General features: G+C 42.9%; 1 long non-coding RNA gene across 1 annotated transcript in view; it reads left to right on the top strand.

Annotated features, from left to right (window-relative positions):
• Window positions 1-13,138, top strand: part of LOC137531714 (uncharacterized) — a 293,087-nt gene extending 279,949 nt beyond the window's left edge. The window contains exon 4 of the long non-coding RNA XR_011023716.1: window positions 13,067-13,138. This is a non-coding gene — a long non-coding RNA (uncharacterized lncRNA). The remainder of the gene's footprint in view (window positions 1-13,066) is intronic.
• Window positions 13,139-20,505: the final 7,367 nt, after the last annotated feature.

The raw sequence follows: 20,505 nt of genomic DNA, 5'->3' as shown, positions 1-20,505 counted from the left end.
CAGCCATCCTGGGGAATCCCTCTGATAAGAAAAAAATGCAGCCGGCGGGGCAGAGAAACAGGAAAGCTCCCTGTCGGCATGAACGAGCTCAGCTCGTCATTAACGTTTTTTGCAAGTTTTTGCTGGACGAACTCAGCTCGTCCATACCGCCAGGGAGGCTACTCTGACATTTTTTAATGAATAAGTTATTATCATTTGTTGTTTGTTGGTTTATAAGTCATAAATAATTCAGTTGGGGAGGAAAAATGTTCACTTAAAACCACACAAAAAAGAAAGAAAGCTGTATATATTTGCATAACAAGTCCAACTTGTGGGTAACCTAACATGAGAAAGCCAAGCAAAAAAAAAAAAAAGAAAGAGTTGGCAAGAAACATCATCTAAAATCAAGGAAAATTGATAAAGTGCTAAAAACAGATCAATGTATTTTATACATGTACAGTACAGGTACATGCACATCTCCATGCTTAGGTGCTCTATGAAAAACACTTTTTGGCTTCTACCCTAAAATACTATGGTTGTTTTTCAACAGAATCCAGTGCTTACCATAAAGTCTTTTCAGAGCTTTTGTGTTCATGGCCATATTTTGGATTTAATTGTATGAAACTGTATTCTATCTCCTGCGGTTTCTTCTGGTATAATCACTGTTTAAGTGCCATTTTTCTAGCTGAATTAAATGCTCTTTTGAGGCATTTCTCCGTATATCCTCCCTGTCTGAATAATTGGCACTATTTGCTACTCTCTGAAAGGAATCCTGAATAGTATCATTTCTTTTGACCTAAAACTATTGATCTATAGAGAGACCTTGTCCAAAAATGAGGATGTCATTGATGCATCAATGCCATAAGGTGTAGCTAATTAGCTATATAATCAGCATCCTCATCATCAGTCAACAATCTGTTTGAAATGCATTCATTGTGAATTGAGCTTGTTATTCAACTAACTTTTTATCATCCTCATTTTCTATTCACAATCATATACTGAGTTGGTTTCCACTGAACCTAACCATCTTGAAAATTGCAGTTAGTAGCCATCATCAGTGGTTATAAATCCTTCAGAAGCACACCTATTTATGTATAGCTGCATACAAAGACATGATTTGAAAATTTTTTAATTAGCCCAGGGGAAGGAGTGTAGATAGGGAGAGAGAGGTAATTATCTTTAAAAATCAATTTAAGGTACATTTTGTTTAAATCCCTTATGATAGATGGACAAGTGTGTATAAGATTTCAATTGGGGCGGGGGGGGGGCTATCTGTGTCTATGGATTAGACGGTGTAACATGCTGAACGTTGCTTTCTGAGCAGCTGTCCTCTAGACCCAGAATTTGAACATTACTGCCCACTTACAGATACAGACTGGGTGGGAGTCCTGGGAGCGATCCAAGTTTATACTATGCATGTGATTATTCAGGGCAAAAACTAAAGAAATATTGTTCAAGCTAGCAAAAATATATCCTACGGCATTATATTCAATAAAATTCCATTTTTATGTAAAAGAGTTTAACATTTCCCTAACTGAGGGTAATACTACCACCTCCCTAATGTGCACAGGAAGTGGCCGAGCTCGAGCAAAAAAAATCTGGAAATGTTGAACCTCTATGTATATGTACATTAAAAACAAAATTTTGCCTTCCTAAAACAGAAATAATTTGCGATAATTCAGGTTGGAGTGAGCTTGAGATGTCTCCCAGAGCACCACTGCTGAATATATGCAAATTAACCATTGTACCCTTAGAAGCTAAACACACCTCCAGAACCGCTGGAATGCAATGATGTGTCAGCTTGTTAAATTGTACAGAGCCATAATAATCCAACATGCATACAGACTGTTTCGGATTGTTTGATCCTCATCAGTGCATGGCATGGATTAATCTGGCTCTATGGAGTAGGGCTTGTAAACCGAGAGGTACAGACTAACCAGCAAGCTCATGGTGACCCAGAACTCATTGGAGTGTGTAAGGGACTACAATGGTCCTAAAAGCCCCCTTACTAAGATGTTAAGAAAAACAAAAATTTGCCTTCCTAAAACAGAAAGAATTTGCGATAATTCAGGTTGGAGTGAGCTCGAGATGTCTCCCAGAGCACCACTGCTGAATATATGCAAATTAACCATTGTACCCTTAGAAGCTAAACACACCTCCAGAACCGCTGTACATATATGTACATTACATATACCAATGTCTCACTCTGACAATTGTAACAATTAACAATTTGGTACCAACTAAAGAATAGAGCGCTGCAATAATTCCACATTCAAAAACAAGAGCCAATCTTCATCCATAATATCAGCCATTGCAGTGGCGTACCTAGGGCATTTGGCACCCGGTGCTGGGTATTAAAAAGCACCCCCCCCCCTTTAAAAAAGGGCGTGGCCACAACCGGCAAAAAATTGGGCGTGGTCATGACCGGATGAGGGCGGAGCTAACTGTAATTTAAAGTATTAGCTAGTATAGTTGCCCCCAGTATAGCTGCCCCCAGTATAGCTAGTATAGTTGCCCCAGCATAGCTAGTATAGCTGCCCCCAGTATAGCTGCCCCCAGAGCTGCCCCAGTATAGCTAGTATAGTTGCCCCAGTATAGCTAGTATAGTTGCCCCAGTATAGCTGCCCCAAGTATAGCTAGTATAGTTGCCCCAGTATAGCTAGTATAGCTGCCCCCAGAGCTGCCCCAGTATAGCTAGTATAGTTGCCCCAGTATAGCTAGTATAGTTGCCCGAAGTATAGTTGCCCCCAGTATAGCTAGTATAGTTGCCCCAGTATAGCTGCCCCCAGTATAGTTAGTATAGTTGCCCCAGTATAGCTAGTATAGATGCCCCCAGTATAGCTAGTTTAGTTTCCCCCAGTATAGTTGCCCCAGTATAGCTAGTATAGATGCCCCCAGTATAGTTGCCCCCACTATAGCTAGTATAGTTGCCCCCAGTATAGCTGCCCCCAGTATAGCTAGTATAGCTGCCCCCATGTATAGCTAGTATAGTTGCCCCAGTATAGCTAGTATAGATGCCCCCAGTATAGCTAGTTTAGATGCCCCCAGTATAGTTGCCCCCACTATAGCTAGTATAGTTGCCCCCAGTATAGCTGCCCCCAGTATAGCTAGTATAGCTGCCCCCATTATAGCTAGTATAGCTGCCCCCACTATAGCTAGTATAGATGCCCCCAGTATAGCTAGTATAGTTGCCCCAGTATAGCTGCCCCCAGTATAGTTAGTATACTTGCCACACTATAGCTAGTATAGATGCCCCCAGTATAGCTAGTTTAGTTGCCCCCAGTATAGTTGCCCTAGTATAGCTAGTATAGATGCCCCCAGTATAGTTGCCCCTACTATAGCTAGTATAGTTGCCCCCAGTATAGCTGCCCCCAGTATAGCTAGTATAGCTGCCCCCAGTATAGCTAGTATAGATGCCCCCAGTATAGCTAGTATAGTTGCCCCCAGTATAGCTAGTATAGCTGCCCCCATTATAGCTAGTATAGCTGCCCCCACTATAGCTAGTATAGATGCCCCCAGTATAGCTAGTATAGATGCCCCCAGTATAGCTAGTTTAGTTGCCCCAGTATAGCTAGTTTAGTTGCCCCCAGTATAGCTAGTTTAGTTGCCCCCAGTATAGCTGCTCCAGGAGGGGGGAAGCAGCGCTAGAAGGAGGGGCAGTAGGGGCAGCGGCGGGGAGGGGGGAAAGATCCCCCCTCCCTCACCTGGGACCCCTCCTTCTGCCTCTCTCCCCCTCCAAATGACAGCATAGGCAGCGGGCAACTTACAGGCAGGGCGGGCGGGCAGAGACTACTTACTTTACTTCCGCGTTCCAGCAGCTGGAGCGCTCCGTCGCCGTCACGTGCCTCTTCTCCGCCTCCAATGCTGTGACACGCATTGGAGGCGGAGAAGAGGCACGTGACGGCGACCCAGCGTTCCAGCTGCTGGAACGCAGAAGTAAAGTGAGTAGTCGTCTCTGCCCGCCCGCTCTGCCTGTAAGTTGCCCGCTGCCCCCGCTGTCATTTGGAGGGGAAGAGAGGCGGAAGGAGGGGACCCAGGTGAGGGAGGGGGGGATCTTTCCCCCCTCCCCGCCGCTATCCCTGTCACCCCTCCTTCCAGCGCTGCTCTTCCCCTCCTGACCTGCACTGTTGCAACAATGGGGGGTCGTGGCGACACCCCCCTGGCTGGCTGTCACCCGGTGCGCCACGCCCCCCTGCGCCCTATTGTAGGAACGCTACTGAGTCATTGCAATTCAAAGAATAAATCAATTTCCAAGCTGACATAGGAAGAGTGCTTGTCCATGAGTTGTTCCTGTGAGTCAACATACTAAATATGCAAACATATAGAGTCCATCCAGCAACGTCACACTTATTACACATAGTCAGTCATAGGAATAACCAGAGTGATCTCACCCATTTGTCGATTGATAGCGATATCCCAGTCCATTAGACTCCGAGGCCCATATGCAATTCAACTTTTTCTCCTATTTTTTCTCCTAGGTGATAATTTTCATCTTCTCTTTAAAACAACTTTTAAGCATTTTACAATTGAAAAAGTACCCAAAAGTTGGTGAAAAGGCACTATTAAAATTATTTTGAGTGTTTCCTTGCTTGCTGGTGGTTTAAAAAATATTTTATGACAAGGTGGGAAAATATCACCTAGGAGAAAACTCAGGAGAAAAAGTGAATATGGGCCCGGGTGTATGTGTCATCATTGCAGATACATAAAAGGAGATCACCCCCAGATCGTAAAGAAGACCGCCAATGCATGCTGGCACCTTCGCTTCTCACGTGTGTATTGCGCTGGTTATATAATGGCTTCCGCCAACCCTGACACTGAGCCCAGGGATAAAGCAGAGTCCGTCAATACTGCAGCACAGCTGGGAGGGCTGTACATACCAGCCACTTTCACCAAGCATGCTGGAACTCGAGGCGCCATTCTCTTGTAGTACAGTAGAACAGGCTATTCTAACTCCCAGTCACGCTTTAAATTTAAGGGAAAAAGGGCAATACAAAATACAAAATATAAATAATGCTGTTGAAGATATGTCAAAATTTCGTTTTTTTTATTGGGCTGTAAGGCTATAATTAATTATATATCTATATCCTTAATTCATAACGAGAGGGAGATAAATATTGGTTCCTAAAGGGAACTTTAATTGACTAAAAAAAAGTGTTTTACTTACCTGGGGCTTCTACCAGCCCCCTGGAGACGTCCTGTGCCCACACCGGGGCAAACCAATTCTACAGTCCCCCGCAGCGAGCCAGTTTTGTTTCTGCCACCTGACCAGCTGAGTGGTCACGCATGTCCTTGCTCACGCTGCCGTCCTGTGCATGCGCAGTATGAGATTTTCTCGTACTGTGCATGCCCAGGACAGCAATGTGAGTGAGGACGCACATGGCTAGGGCTGTGCAGGCGCAGTGGCCCGCCAACTGCCCAGTCGGCGGAAGCGAAACTGCTTCGGTGCGGGGCACTGGAGGATCGGTTTGTCCCGATACAGGCACAGGTTGTCTGCAGGGGCCGGTAGAAGCTCCAGGTAAGTTAAACTCTTTTTTTTTAGTCAATAAAAGTGCTGAGATGCTGAGATGAAAATCTTAGAGATAATCTTAACTTATTATTCATTTGTTTCTCTTTCTTTTCAAATATTAAAGGGACCCTGAACAGAAGGAAAAATGCCATACTAAATTTACCTCAGGCTTCCTCCAGCCCCACGTACTTCGTGATGTCCCTTGGTGTCCTCTGAGCTCCCTCTATTCTCCCACTGGTAGCTCTGTTAGTGCATAACTTGGCCGGGAGTCATGCACAACTGTGCATGCATGGCCCATCTGTGCGCCCATCTCGCTCACGTGGGCATTGCCGTGAGTGTTCTGCACATGCGCAGTTCATTTTTTCAAGAGCCGTGCATGTGCAGAATCCTCATGGTGCTGGGCGTGCGTACAGGCCACGCATGCACAGCTTCACACGACTCCTGCAGTTTTGCACCAATGCCATGACTCCCACTACTGGAGCCACCAGTGGAAGAACGGAGGAAGCCCAGAGGACACCAAGGGACCTCGTGGACTTTGGGGGAGGGGATCTGGAGGAAGCCCCAGGTAAGTTCAGTATGGCATTTTTTTCCTTCTGTTGAGGGTCCCTTTAATTTGTGCCTATTAGAGTCTTTGGCTCTAGTGTAAGTTTCACTGAGCCATTTTTGTTTGTATCCTCTATCTAAATCTTTTTCTCAATATTTTAGTCTCTTTTTCAACACCCTCCTCTGCACTACAATTTCAACCGGCTATAAGATACTGTCCTGTAGGGATACGATCTGGGGGTGATCTCCCTTTGTAATATCATTGATGATGACACATACATCAAGAGTCTGATGGACTGGGATATAGCTATTGTAACCCCCAAAAGTAGGTTACAAAATAAAATTGCAGATTTGCCTTCTGTAAAACGGCCACAAGATGGCATCATTGAGGTTTTAAGCCTGTGGAACTAAAAGGTCGCATAGACTGTTGCCAGCAATCCAATATGCAAATTAGGGGAATTTGCTGGAACTTTCCAGAAGCTTGTGCGGCCAGTCAGAGAGTTACTGCGCAGGCTAAGGGGGCGTAGAGAACAGGGTGTAGCCGGAGGGATACAGGCTGAGACTGGGAGAGCGCGCCAGAGAGTGAGAGGAGAAGGACTTGTGCCAAGAGCTGGTGGTGCGGAGCGGGAAGGAGGTGACACAGAGAGGCCGTAGCAGTCGCCCGGACAGACTCTGCCCAGACCTGAGCCATACCAGAGGCCACAGACAGATGAGTACAGGTCTGCGGGCCAACCTCAAGCCACATAGTGTGTTTTAACTACTTGCCGTGTTTTAACTACTTGCCGCGTGAGCAGTGCGGCAGCCCCAGGACCGCTCCACACCCATTGGCGTGAACGGCCGTCTATGGGGCTAGCAGGAGATCGCATCTCCTGCTTGGGGGCGGAGCTCCGCCCCGCCATCAGTCTCCGAGCGGCTCGGGAGACTGTTAGACGGAGAAACCGCTGTCTAATTACTTTGCACAGCGCTGCGAACTGCAGCACCGCTGTACTGGGGATAGCCGTGTGACACAGGTGTCCCCCTGGGGGACTCAAAAGCAATCCACTGTGATAGGCTGAAGCCTATCACAGCCGATCTCAGTGATTGGCTGGCCAGGGGAGGAAGGGAGGGAGGGATATAAACAAATAAAAAAATAGCACATTTTATTAAAAAATTAATAAAATAAATATTTACGAAACAAAAAACAAACATCTGGAGGGGATCAGACCCCTCCAACCGAGAGCTCTGTTGGTGGGAAGAAAAGGAAGGGGAATCACTTGTGTGCTGAGTTGTTTGGCCCTGCAGCTTGGCCTTAAAGCTGCAGTGGCCATTTTAGTAATAAATGTCCTGGTGACTAGCGGAGGTTAACACCGCAGTCCTCAAGTGGTTAAAGTGGTGTTACTAGAGACTGTTAGTGTGAGAGAGCTTTCCACACACAGTGACATTGTGCTAAGAGAAGCTACTGCTGATGATAAGAAGTGCATTGCATGTTCAGGACTAGCTGCTGCTGATAGACATTTGTGAGCCTCCCTAGAGTACCCACATAGCTGATTCAGCCCCCGCCAGCATTAGGGCCTGGTGTATCAAGAGACATTGTTCCTGTCAAGTCCATTTCAACTCAGGAGTTAAGTTACAAGTTCTTCAGTTGATGTGTTCTGCAGAATTAACAAGAGTTTGATATTTAAAGTGAACCTGTCAGCATTACAGTGGAAGAGCGGAGTAGGAGTCACATTGCATCTTGTGATAAGTGTGCTGCAGGAGCAACCAGGTGATACCTGATCAAGCTACAGAGTTAACGTACTTGGATTACAAATTTTGCATCAACTCTAATTCAGAGTTCATTCAGCTTTAACATCAAAGTGCACTTAAACAATGTTCTATTGTAGTGGGAAGGTGTTGATGGTATAGAGGGGTGCATCGGTCACTTTATATTTTATTTTGTTTATGTTTATTTTGCTTTAACTCTTTTTGATTATTTGCTTTATCTTTTATTTTGTTTGCTGTTTTGGGGAGCCCAATTCAGAGGGAAGGTATTTGGAGTAAAGTGTATTCAGTGCTACAAATACAACCTTAACCTCTTGCCGACCGCGTCACGCCAGTAGGCGTGGCCGCGGCGGCAGCCCCAGGACCGCCTAACGCCAATTGGCGTAAAGTCCTGGGGCTCTGTTCTGCAGCTTGGGGGGCGGAGCTCCGCCCCGCCTTCAGTCTCCGAGCGGCTATTGCCGCTCGGGAGACTGTTAGACGGCGTGATCGCCGTCTATTTACTCTGTGCAGCGCTGCGATCAGCAGCAGCGCTGCACTGGGGACAGCCGTGTGACACGGCTGTCCCCCTGGGGGACAAAAGAGCGATCGGCTCTCATAGGCAGAAGCCTATGACAGCCGATCGCCGTAATTGGCCGGCTGTGGGGAGGGAGGGAGGGAGGGAAGGGATTTAAAGGAAGAGGGTTTTTTTTTTTTAAAAAGGGCAACACAAATATTTATTAAAAAATAAATAAACATGGAGGAGCGATCAGACCCCACCAACAGAGAGCTCTGTTGGTGGGGAGAAAAGGGGGGGGGGGGGGAATCACTCGTGTGCTATGTTGTGCGGCCCTGCAGCTTGGCCTTAAAGCTGCAGTGGCCTTTTAAACTAAAAATTGCCTGGTCACTAGGGGGGTTTAGCCCTGCAGTCCTCAAGAGGTTAAAGAGTCTACAAAATCTTGGAGCAAGGTGAATGTTCTGATTGTACCAACCAAAGAACTGCCATCTATTCAGTACCATATTTCGAGCTGTCACAAGTTTCTCCCAAGGTTTTGCTGAGCAAGGGACTGAGAACTGATTAAGTATTGGACTGAATTGCTCAGTAGACCAGCCCATTTCCCCAGCCCACGCCCAACATCGGTACTGTGAATTGTATATGCTGGAAAGTGGTCGATTGTTGTACAAGAAGACCTATTGTAGCTCACTATAATTTCTGTGTAACTAACCATTTCCTTTAGCAGCTTTTACCAGTGCACCGTCAGTAAAGACCAGAAGATTATGTTATTTGACCTTTGATGTGCAAAGAAAGTGTATTTTGACATTGAAGTGTACTTGATTGACTCTTTTCTACAGTGGCCACTGTTAGGTCGCGAATAAACCTTTGATAATTTCTTCTGAGTCAGTGTCTGGTAGAGATGGCTCGAACCTCCGATTTTTGGTTGGCGAACCTCAAACGCGAACTTACGCAAAAGGTTCGGTTTGTGCGAACTTTCGCGGACCGCAATAGACTTCAATGGGGATGCAAACTTTGCAAACTAGAAACATTTATGCTGGCCACAAAAGTGATGGAAAAGATGCTTCAAGGGGTCTAACATCTGAGTGTTTGCATGGCGGAGTGGGATACATGCCAAAAGTTCTGGGGAAAAATCTGGATTTGACGCACAGCAGCGTTTTAAGGGCAGAAATCACATTGCATGCTAAATTGGAGGCCTAAAGTGCTTTAAAACATCTTGCATGTGTATACATCAATCAGGGAGTATAATTAGTGTACTGGCAGACCAAACTCACTGTGTAACTCACCGCAAACAGCTGTTTGTGTAGTGACAGCCATGCTGGAGTGGTGCGCACCATGGAGAGAGTGCAGGCGATAGCGGTTTTCAAGCCCATATGGTCGCCGGGCTGAGGAAGCTCAATGACAGAACAACAGTGACTGTCCAGCTGATCAAATTTGGTCTGTCCACAATGAAGCAATGACCTTATTATCTATCTTCTTGGGCCAGGTGTGCCCCCCAAACCCAACACACTCATATAGCCGGCGGTCATTGCTTCATTGTGATACACAAGCCCCTTCACTGCGGCAAGGTAACGATCACGAAGGGGAATTGACACATGTCCATGCCTTTTTGGCAGCGGCCAATTTGCAGCGGCCTTAAAAATTCAGGAATCCGCCTGGAGTCCTCGACCCTGATGGTGGTGGCGGAGAAGGCAGTCAAGTGGCCTGCAGGCAGAGATGCTGTGTGGGGACCGACTTAGTCTTGGGGCAGGCAGTCACACGGCATGCAGGCAGAGATGCTGTGTGTGGGGACTGACTTAGTCTTCGGGCAGGCCTGACCGTGCTTTGCAGACCAGGCATCCATGGTCAGATGGACCCTTGACCCAACGCTGTGTGCCAGAGATGACACCACTTGCCTTTCAACATCACGGTACAGTTTGGGTATCGCCTTTTTTGAGAAATAATTGCGGCCTCGTATCTTCCACTGCGGTGTGTGGCTTTGCTTTTGTGTGCTGCTTTTCCTCAGGTGGTCATCCCATTGCAGTTTGTGCTTTGTAATCATGTGCCTTCGTAAGGTAGTTGTCCCTACGCGGGTCTTGGTCTTTCCACGGCTCAATTTTCGGTGGCAGAGATTACAGATGGCATTGCTCTTATCTGAGGCAGACACACAAAAAATGTCCACACCGTTGAGCCCTGTGATGATGGCACTTTGGTGATGGCTGCCGACGGAGTGTTAAAGGGACTCCGAGCAGTGCAGAAACTATGGAAATATGCATACCATTTTGAAGCTATCTTTCTCCTCTTTCCAATGACACATAAACTGCCACCCTACGCCTTTTAGTTTTATTTTCGCGATCGAAATCCCGTTTGCTGCTAAAAGGCTTAGGGCGGCGGTTTATATATTGTTGGAAAGAGGAGAAAGAGAGCTTCAAAATGGTATGCATATTTCCATAGTTTCTGCACTGCTTGGAGTCCCTTTAAGAGGGGTGCCAGAATCAGAGCAGGAGGAGGAAGATATGTCACGCTTCCGTGCGGAAGCTGAGGAAGATGTGTTAAATAGTCAACCACGTCCTGACAATATTGGGGGTTGATGGTACGTGCCATCTTCTGAACACTGCAGCACGAAATCACGACAGCGCGACCTGCCAGGTGGCCTGCCTCTGGCTCTTCCTCTTATTTTGTCCATATTAGGGGGGATGAAGTGAAAGGTATGCACTGACTTGACTAATACAATGTGCGGTTACACAGGTGAACACTGCAGCACGAAATCACGACAGCGCGACCTGCCAGGTGGCCTGCCTCTGGCTCTTCCTCTTGTTTTGTCCATATTAGGGGGGATGAAGTGAAAGGTATGCACTGACTTGACTAATACAATGTGCAGTTACACAGGTGCAGTGAAAAGGTTTCAGTGGCTGCTGGTACAACAATGTGTGGTTACACAGGTGCAGTGAACAGGTTGCAGTGACTGCTGGTACAACAATGTGCGGTTACACAGGTGCAGTTAACGGGTATGCACGGACTGGTATATAAAACAGCGTGCGGTCACACAGGTGCAGTGAACAGGTATGCAGTGACTGGTATTACAAATGTGCAGCTGTCACACACACAGGTACCCTGAACAGGTATGCAGGGATTGGTATTACAAATGTGCAGCTGTCACACACACACAGGTACCGTGAACAGGTGCAGTGACTGGTGGTATATAACACTGCGTGCGCTCACGTATGTAGGTAGGTGCACCGAACAGGTAGGTATGCAGTGATTGGAATTACAAATGTTCAGCTGTCACACACACAAGTACCGTGAACAGGTGCAGCGAGTGACTGGTATATAATATAACACTGCTTGCGGTCACATAGGTAGGTGCACTACTGAACAGCTATGCAGGGATTGGTATTAAAAATGTGCAGCTGTCACACACACAGGTAGTCACTGAATGTGCTGGGCATGGCATTGGCACAGTAGGAATTACCAAGGGGGGAAGGTCCAGCAGCTGCGACTGACTGAGAGGGCTACATATGCAACACAAGTGTCTGTGGGGCACACACACAAAAAAAATAGATCACAAGAACAACATTAGCTCTCAAAAGAGCTGTTGAGGAGTGCTTTTTATCAATAAGTATCAGCAAGGAGCACGCTAACTAGCCTAACACAAGAGACTAACTAAGCTTTCCCTATGTCAGCAGGTTCTCTCCCTTTTGTAATTACTGCAGCCACACGAGTGAGTGAAAAGGCTGACGCTGCCTGCGTTTTATGAGGGAGGGGGCTCCAGGAGGGAGTGTAGCCTGATTGGTTACCCTGTGTCTGCTGACTGTGATGTAGAGGGTCAAAGGTGACCCTGATGATGTAGTATAGGGGGCGGGTCGAACTCACATATAGTTCACGTTCGATCGCGAACCACCCATGTTCACGTATTCGCGTTTGAATGCGAACCTGTTCGGGCCATCTCTAGTGTCTGGTGGATTCCACTCAGCTGAGTGCCTGGTGTTAGCGGATAAAGCGGGTTACATTATCAATTGACAAGTTGGGTGAGATCACTCTGGTTATTCCTGCAACTGGCTATGTGTAATACATCAGTGAAAGTTTGACATTGCTGGATGGACTCTATGTTGGCAGTTACTAATTTACTCAGTCCTTGCTATAGAAAATTATGCTCTGACCATATGTTTGCATATTGAATCACAGGAACAACTCATGAACAATCACTCTTCTTATGTCACCTTGGAAATTAATATATTCTTGGAATGCAATGATCAATATTATGGATGGAGATTGACTCTTGTTTTTGAATGTTATGCAGGAGAACAGAGGCATACTGTGTGGAGGGTTGAACCCCCTTTTTTCTGGAGAGTCCACACTGGGTGGAGGGTTGAACCCCCTTTTTCTCATCTACAGAGAGCGACTTCTTATTCCTGAGTGGGGTCAGGAAAATCTCCCCACCTGCCTTTACAGTGGTTGCCTAATGGTAACCCTGGTTTCTGAGTATTAATATTTACTCTATCTAGTAACCATTTACCAGTACATATTACACTATTGGGGATCTTGGTGTTCCTTGTTTTTATCTTGTTTTTAAATGTGGAATTATTGTAGCACATTATTCTTTAATTGGTACCAAACTATTAATTATTACTTGTCTAAGGCACAATTATCACAGAGTGAGACATTGATATACTGTATGTACATATACACAGAGGTTCCTGAATTTTAACTGATTTTTTTGCTCGAGCTTGGCCACTTCATGTGCAGATTAGGGAGGTTGTTGTATTATCCTCTATTAGGGGAATTTGAAACTCTTTTAATTATGTTTAAATAAAAATTATATTTTATAGAATAATGCCCGGAGGGGATCAGGAGGACGACATGGGCACAGTAGGAGTCCAGAGCGCTGGAAGAAGCCCCAGGTAAGTTAAAAATCTTTTTTTTTTTTTCACTTAAAAATTCCCTTTAAAGTGGGATGAAACTGTGTATTAACTAAAAAAAAATCAAATAAATGATCCTATATTTGGGGCACTAACTATTTTATTTTTAGGCGTTTTTCTATTTTTGGATATTACAACCCCCTTTAATGCTAGTGATTGCCGTAACTGAATCAGGCCCAGTGTCAGTATGTTTGAAACATGCCTTAGGCCAGAAACCCACTAGGAGCAATTTCTAATCGCTAGTGATTTGAAAAAGGTCTTGTTAATGCAATGCTATGGGACATTTTTATAAAATCACATCGCTCAAGTGGGATCACAACGACCCCTAGCATACGCTAGCAAGAGTTTTCAAATCGCAAAGCGCTCAGAAAATCGTTCCTAGTGGGTTTCTGGCCTTAAGCAAAGGTCTATTTTTAGAGCATTCAGAATATGTTTCCCAATCAATTTCACTTCTTCTTCATTAAGTGTTGTTAAAACTGCTTCTGGACTATTGAGTTTGCTTTATTCGACACAGTATAATTAGTAACTAATGAAACTGTCCTTACTCCTCTTTAAGAGTATGTATAAATTAAGGGACAGTCAGGACCCTGAGGTAGACATGACTGATGCTTGCTTTTCCAGCGTAAGATGCAAAAAAAAAGTAAAATATTTTCATCACATAGCTGACTTCAGTTTAAATCAGCATGTGTTTGTGCCTGACAGCCAGAAAATTGATAGGATTTTTCTAAGGTGTATTGAACATGAACTGCTTGTAAATTCAGCAAACATTCGAAGATAACCATAGAATGATTCATGCTGTACAGCTTGTATGTGTGCACAATATGTCCAGTCCCATTCATAGCTTTGTATGGAAAATGACAGAACATGAAAGGCTACTCAGCAACTTTACCGGTAGCCTAGGGCAAAGTTTCTTTCAGTGAGGAATTCTTTTTTTATATTATCTCAGCAGGATTCTGAGGTGGTAGCACTTGAACTGGCAAGTCTACATCTAGCAAGCTGAGCATAGCAAAAATAATGGATTTTAATTTTGCCATGTGTCTTGTGTCATAACCTTATGGCATCTATGGAGACCTTGCAGATTAAATCTGGACTCATCCAAGGAAATGTCATGGCCCAGAAAGCATAAGAAGGCGTTATTATTGCTAATTTACAACCGTTCACACTGGTTTGAGGTGGTGGAAAGCACTTTAGAGCAGAGAGAGCCTCAATGGACAAGGCTTTTGAAGGTCCTTCAAAAAGCATTTGACGTTCAAGAATTAGGTACAGAGTGACTTCCACTATTTCCTGTTTCCATGGCAATCGTTGGGTTGGAATAACCTCTAGTTCTTTAGCTTTCTTGCTTTGGAATGTTAAAACAGCAGGTTAATCTGTGCTTGTTCTTCTTTAACTTAAATAATCCATCCTCTAGATTCTCCACCGTAAATAAGGCTGTTTATCAGTCCATGGGAAGACCATTAGCTGATTAGCTTCTTTTATAAGTTAAACGATTATAAATCCCTTATTAGGGAGAATAATAATGATAAATGGATATGCGAAACTCCCTATGGATAATGATCAGTACTAATTCTAATTATAAAACTCTTAGTTTAGCTGTCAATGGTTTAGAAAATTATATTTGATTGCACTAAACTAGTTCTGCTTTACAGAACACTGGTTTATGATGTATTATGATGTACACAACAATGGTTTGTTAAAATTGTGCTATGAGGCATTCGACAGAGTTCACTGGCAATTTCTAAAAAGCACGCTCTTTAAATTTGGTTTCTCAGGACCTATAGTAACAGCAATTATGGCCTTGTACACATCACCATCGGCCAGAGTCAATGCAGCAGGCTTCATTTCAAAATCCTTTAATATCACGAACGGAACCCGGCAAGGGTGTCCCCTATCCCCTATTATCTTTGTACTTTTAATGGAGACACTAGCTCAAAGAATCCGTTCAAATATAAACATAAAGGGGGTTAAAATTGGAAATACTCATCATATTATCAGCATGTTCGCAGATGATGTTGCATTGATTTTGACTGATCCGATCAACTCATTAAAACATCTCATGAAAGAACTAGATCTATTTTCTGAGGCCTCCCTTTATAGGTTGAATAAACATAAATCTCTTCTTTTAGCATTCGGTCTGCCTGCCTCCGTGAAATCTCATATCTCAGCCATATTCCCCTTCCCGTGGGCTAACTCAGAAGTTCCATACTTAGGGATCAAGCTAACTAACCCAACAGAAAAAATGTTTAGTAGCAATTATATACCTCTATTGTCCTCCATCAAAAATGAGTGTTCAGATATGGCTAAAAGATGGTTGTCGTGGTCTGGCCGGATAACTGCGTTCAAAATGTTTGTCTTGCCAAAAGTTCTATATTGCTTCAGAACAGTTAATATACCCCTAAAGAAATCTTACTTATTAGATCTAAAAAGATGTATATCTCAGTTCATTTGGCAGAAGAAAAAAGTGAGAGTCCCCCACAAAGTAATGACGTTACCAAAAAAATGGGGAGGTATGGGCCTCCCTTGTTTGGAATCGTATTATTATGCAACCTCATTAGATATGGTTAAACATTGGTGGGATCCACAGTCCCAGAAACCCTGGGTAGAAATGGAAAACTGTTTTTTACTCAAGGATCTCCGTATGATTCTAATGAGTATGACGTTAGGTGCAAAAGCGCCGCCTTCCCAATACCCGTCGATCAGATATACACTCCTTGCATGGGAACATTTTCTCAAACATCCCCATGACCCATCACAAACTCACAGCCCCATTTTCCCCCTAACAGTCCTCCACCAATTTATCCCAGACCTTAGTCTACAATATTGGAATACAATTAGACAAATGTCATTTAATGACATTTGAAGGCTCCACAATTAAAACTTTTGCGCAACTTCAAAAGGAATTCAATTTGCCCCAATCCCAACTTTTTTCCTATCACAGAATTTTCCACTGGATTAAAAGTCACGATATAAGCATTCCCAAATTGCCAGCTCAAATTTTAACGCTACTAAATTTCAGAGGCCTACATAAGGGAGAGATATCGACTTGGTATGAAAATCTTCAAAGAGATACCTGTTCCCCTCTCAAAAGATATGCTCTTAGCTGGTCCAATGATCTCAACATTCAGATTCCAGTAGAAAAACTCATCTACGCAACCACCACGATATTAAAATTATCAAAATGTAATTCTCATTGGGAACAAACTCGCAAACTTTTATATCGATGGTACTATACCCCTAGAAGATTAGCAACATTTTCGAAAGATATATCTCCATTATGTTGGCATTGCCTTTCTGATCAAGGTACCCTACTACACATGTTCTGGGAGTGCCCAATAATTTCCCTTTTTTGGAAACAGGTGGAAACTCTAATACGGAAAACCCTTAAACATGATTTTGAAATCTCTCCACAGTTAGCTTTATTATTGGTGGGAATAGAGGAGTTACCTAAATTAATTAGACCCCAAATTGCCCATATAATTTTTGTAGCCCTTTCATTAATCTCAGCCAATTGGAAATCAGCGGATCAAATATCCATTGAACAACTAAAATACACAGTTCAACGAAATCTATCAATGGAACAGAAAATTAGAAATAGAATCCCAGGAGGACCGCTAAATTTTAACCTACCCAAATTATGGACAGGGAAATAATATACTATAACATAATAACATGTATAATGTTAACAACATCTAGAAGACAAGATTACGATTCCATGATTTGACCCAAGAACTAAATAGGAAATGCCAAACACCCGGACCAATGAAGTATAGGTAGAATTAGATTATGTTAAGGTTTAATGTTAAACGTAGATTTAATTTCCCATAACTAGAGATTTCCTTTCATAGGATCACTGAATAAGTCCATTACGATAAAACAATTATTAAGAATACCTAATGCGCGCTATATATATATAAGATACAGCCCAGCGTATTGAGGCCTCAAGGGGCAACTGCTCAATTAGATCATTGTTGTTAGTTCCTGAAGTGGGAGGATATCATGTAGATACTCTCTAGCACTTTTGGAACAGCAAGTAAAAATGAGTGCATATAGGATATACAAGATATTTAAGACCATCAAGGAACAAAGAGGATATATACATTCTTCTGACAACTTATTAAGATCTTTTGCTTACTAAGTGACCCTCAGAATAGTCCATACTTTGTAAGTTGTAACATGACTAGATAAGCTAAGGAAAAGCGTGCACTAACTTATGGTATGTGATTATGAAAATATGAGTTATCTTTCCTGTTATGTGATATAGTCATGTATCTTGTAATTTGAACTCTTGGATTCAATAAAAGTTTGATGAAAAAAAAAAAATTGTGCTATGAGTACCCATAATTTCTATCTATGCCCCTGGACCAAAGAATATGCATAAAATTAATTCTCCCACATTTCTTTTAATAATATTAAACAAGATAATTTCCCGTATGCAATTAATGTTTTCTCCTTAGTTTTCTCCTAGGTGACATGCTCACACCTTATACTTCCTTTTAAAGCACCCAGCATACAAGAAAATATTGAAAATTCTTTTGGACAGTACTTTTCACCTACTTTTTGGTACTTTTTCAAGTGGAATGTGCTGATAAGTTACTTTAAAGAGAAGAAGAAAAATGTTCTCCCAATTTCAAATGGGCCAATGTGTATCTAGCAGCAATGCAAAAAGGTGTATCATAGGCCCTTATTAAAATTTACTTTTCTCAATAGTTTTCTCCTAGGTGATATTTTCACATCCTATCAATAAAATGCTTTTTAAGCCACCAGCAAACAAGACAATACTTTTTCTACCTACTTTTTGGTACTTTTTTAGTTGTAGAGTGCTGAAAACTCTAAAAACTGGACGAATATATGCATCCAGTTTGAGCTGCAGTTCAAGTTTCACTAAATCAATCTGGATGCATATATGTGGCCAGTGTTGTAGTGGCAGGTGAGTGTGCATGCGTGCGTTTCTGACGCTCGTTCATGGCGAGCTTTACATGTCGGCGATTGGTGAAGTGGAACACATGTTCCTTGAGCCAATCAAAGTGCCTAAGAATGAACGGACATGACTTCATGAATGAATCAGGAGCCATGTCCATTCATAAATGTGAAAGTAAAAAAAGTAAATAATAATTATTAAAATCTTATTTACCTACAATTTTATTTTATAACATTTTTATTTTTTAATTTTTACAACTTTAACCACTTAAAGAGAATCTGTACTCTAATATTCTTACACTAAGAAGCATACCATTCTATTCCTTATTTTCTCCTGTGCCCCTCTGTGCTGTTTCTGCCACTCTCTGCTGCAATCCTGGCTTGTAATTAACAGTTTTAGGCAGTGTTTACAAACAAACTAACCAGCTTGTGATAGGCTCACATAAACAGAGTGTGTGAGTCATACAGAGTGTGCAGGCGGCCTGCAGAGGGTATGTATCGCTTCTATCCAATCACAAGCAGCCCTGCACATTCCACACATTCAAGCCTTAGCCCGACAGACACGACAGAGGAAAGGAGATAAGATTTATTACAGAGACAGTGCAAGTAGGAAAGGCTGCAGTAAGCCAGAGCACATTAGAACAGACATAGGAACTTATAGGATAGAAGAACTAAGGCTGAAAAAATGTGTTACAGAGTCTCTTTAAGCCCGAAGGGTTGTTTATTTTTTGCATCTGAGCAACTTTCACCTCCCATTCATTTTCCAATAACTTTATCACTACTCATCACAATTAATTGGTCTATATCTTGTTTTCTCTGCCACCAATTAAGCTTTCGTTGGGTGATACATTTTGCTAAGAAGTATTTTATTCTAAATCCATTTTAACAGGAATATTAAGAAAGAAATGGAAAAAAATCATTATTTCTCAGTTTTTGGCCATTATAGTTTGAAATTAATACATGCTACCGTAATTAAAACCCTTGTATTTTATTTGCCCATTTGTCCCTCTAATTACACCATTTAAATTATGTCCCTATCACAATGTATGGCGCCGATATTTTATTTGGAAATAAAGGTGCATTTTTCAATTTGCATCCATCACTGTTTACAAGCTCATAATTTAAAAAAATTATATTAATATACTCCTTTGACATGCATATTTAAAAAGTTCAGACCCTTAGGTAACTATTTATGTATTTATTTTTTTATTGTAATTTTTTTTTATTTTATCTTAAAAATTGTATGTGGCTAATTTTTGGTGTGGGAGGTAAACAGCTAATTAAAATGTAAAAAAATGTATTTATTTATTAAAAAATGGATGTGTGTGTAGTTTTACTATTTGGCCACAAGATGGCCACAGTGAAAAAGTCTTGGAAGCGTGATCGTACGCCTCCAGGAAGAAGAATGAAGACGGGGAACTTTTTGTAACTCAGAAAAACCGCAGTGTCTGATGAGACGCTGTCGGATTTTCTGCTGGGGGCTTTGATCAATGAAAGGGTGTTACGCTTGGTAGTATATTCTCCACAGTCAGCACAACATGCATCACCTAACGTGAAGGAGGTACACACACTAGCACAAGGAACCAGGATATCCCCAGTTTAGTGGAGGAAAGGACTGACTCCAACAGGAGATGTGGTGCACAGAGCAAGCATAGATCCGAACAGCCACAAACAATCCTTTCACTATAGTGGCTCAGCGCAGGGTAGCGCTGAGCGCATAGACAGAACTCAGAAGATCAGGAAAGGTAACAGAATGAATGCTTGCTTAACTAGTCACTGCTTAAATGACAGCAAGCGTCCGAGACAAGACAGACTGGAATGAGGCGGCCAATGCGATTGCAGCGGTGGCGTGCCGCACAAGAACAGGACAGAATAGTCGGGAAATAGAGTCAAAGAAGGCAGATGTAATACATACAAATATACAATAGGTATGCTTTCCTAGCGTAATACGGTTACAGCTATCAATGAACTACAAACGACTAACTGACATATGTATATATCGGCGATAAACCGATATATGACATAAGCAAGGAACACTAACTAAGAACTGGAGCAGGACTAGGAAGGATTCGCTACTTCTACACAGAAGCAAGCGCAATCCACGCAAGGCAACAGGAACAGGACTGACTAGCTCAGCATGGGTGATCACGATACGCGCAACCTACCAAAACATGCTGGAAGCTGACTGACTGAACACAGGATATAAACAGTTCGTGTACGTATATATCAGCGACACTGATGTATTAACGTAACACGAATACAAGGAAAATAACAAACGTGCTAGTATGCATATATATCGGCGATGAACCAATACATGATGCAAGACCAGCAAAGTAACATTAGAACTAGAAACACGATCTGGGGCCAAAGCAGCAAGACAGGCTTATGCTGAAGCTATGATAGCCCATGGAGCACTGCAGGGAGCAGTCCTTTAT

Source organism: Hyperolius riggenbachi, chromosome 9 (assembly GCF_040937935.1).
Source record: "Hyperolius riggenbachi isolate aHypRig1 chromosome 9, aHypRig1.pri, whole genome shotgun sequence".
In the NCBI taxonomy this organism is placed as follows: Eukaryota; Metazoa; Chordata; class Amphibia; order Anura; family Hyperoliidae; genus Hyperolius; species Hyperolius riggenbachi.
The sequence above is the reverse complement of the archived record's forward strand: the minus strand, read 5'-3'. Positions and strand labels throughout refer to the sequence as shown.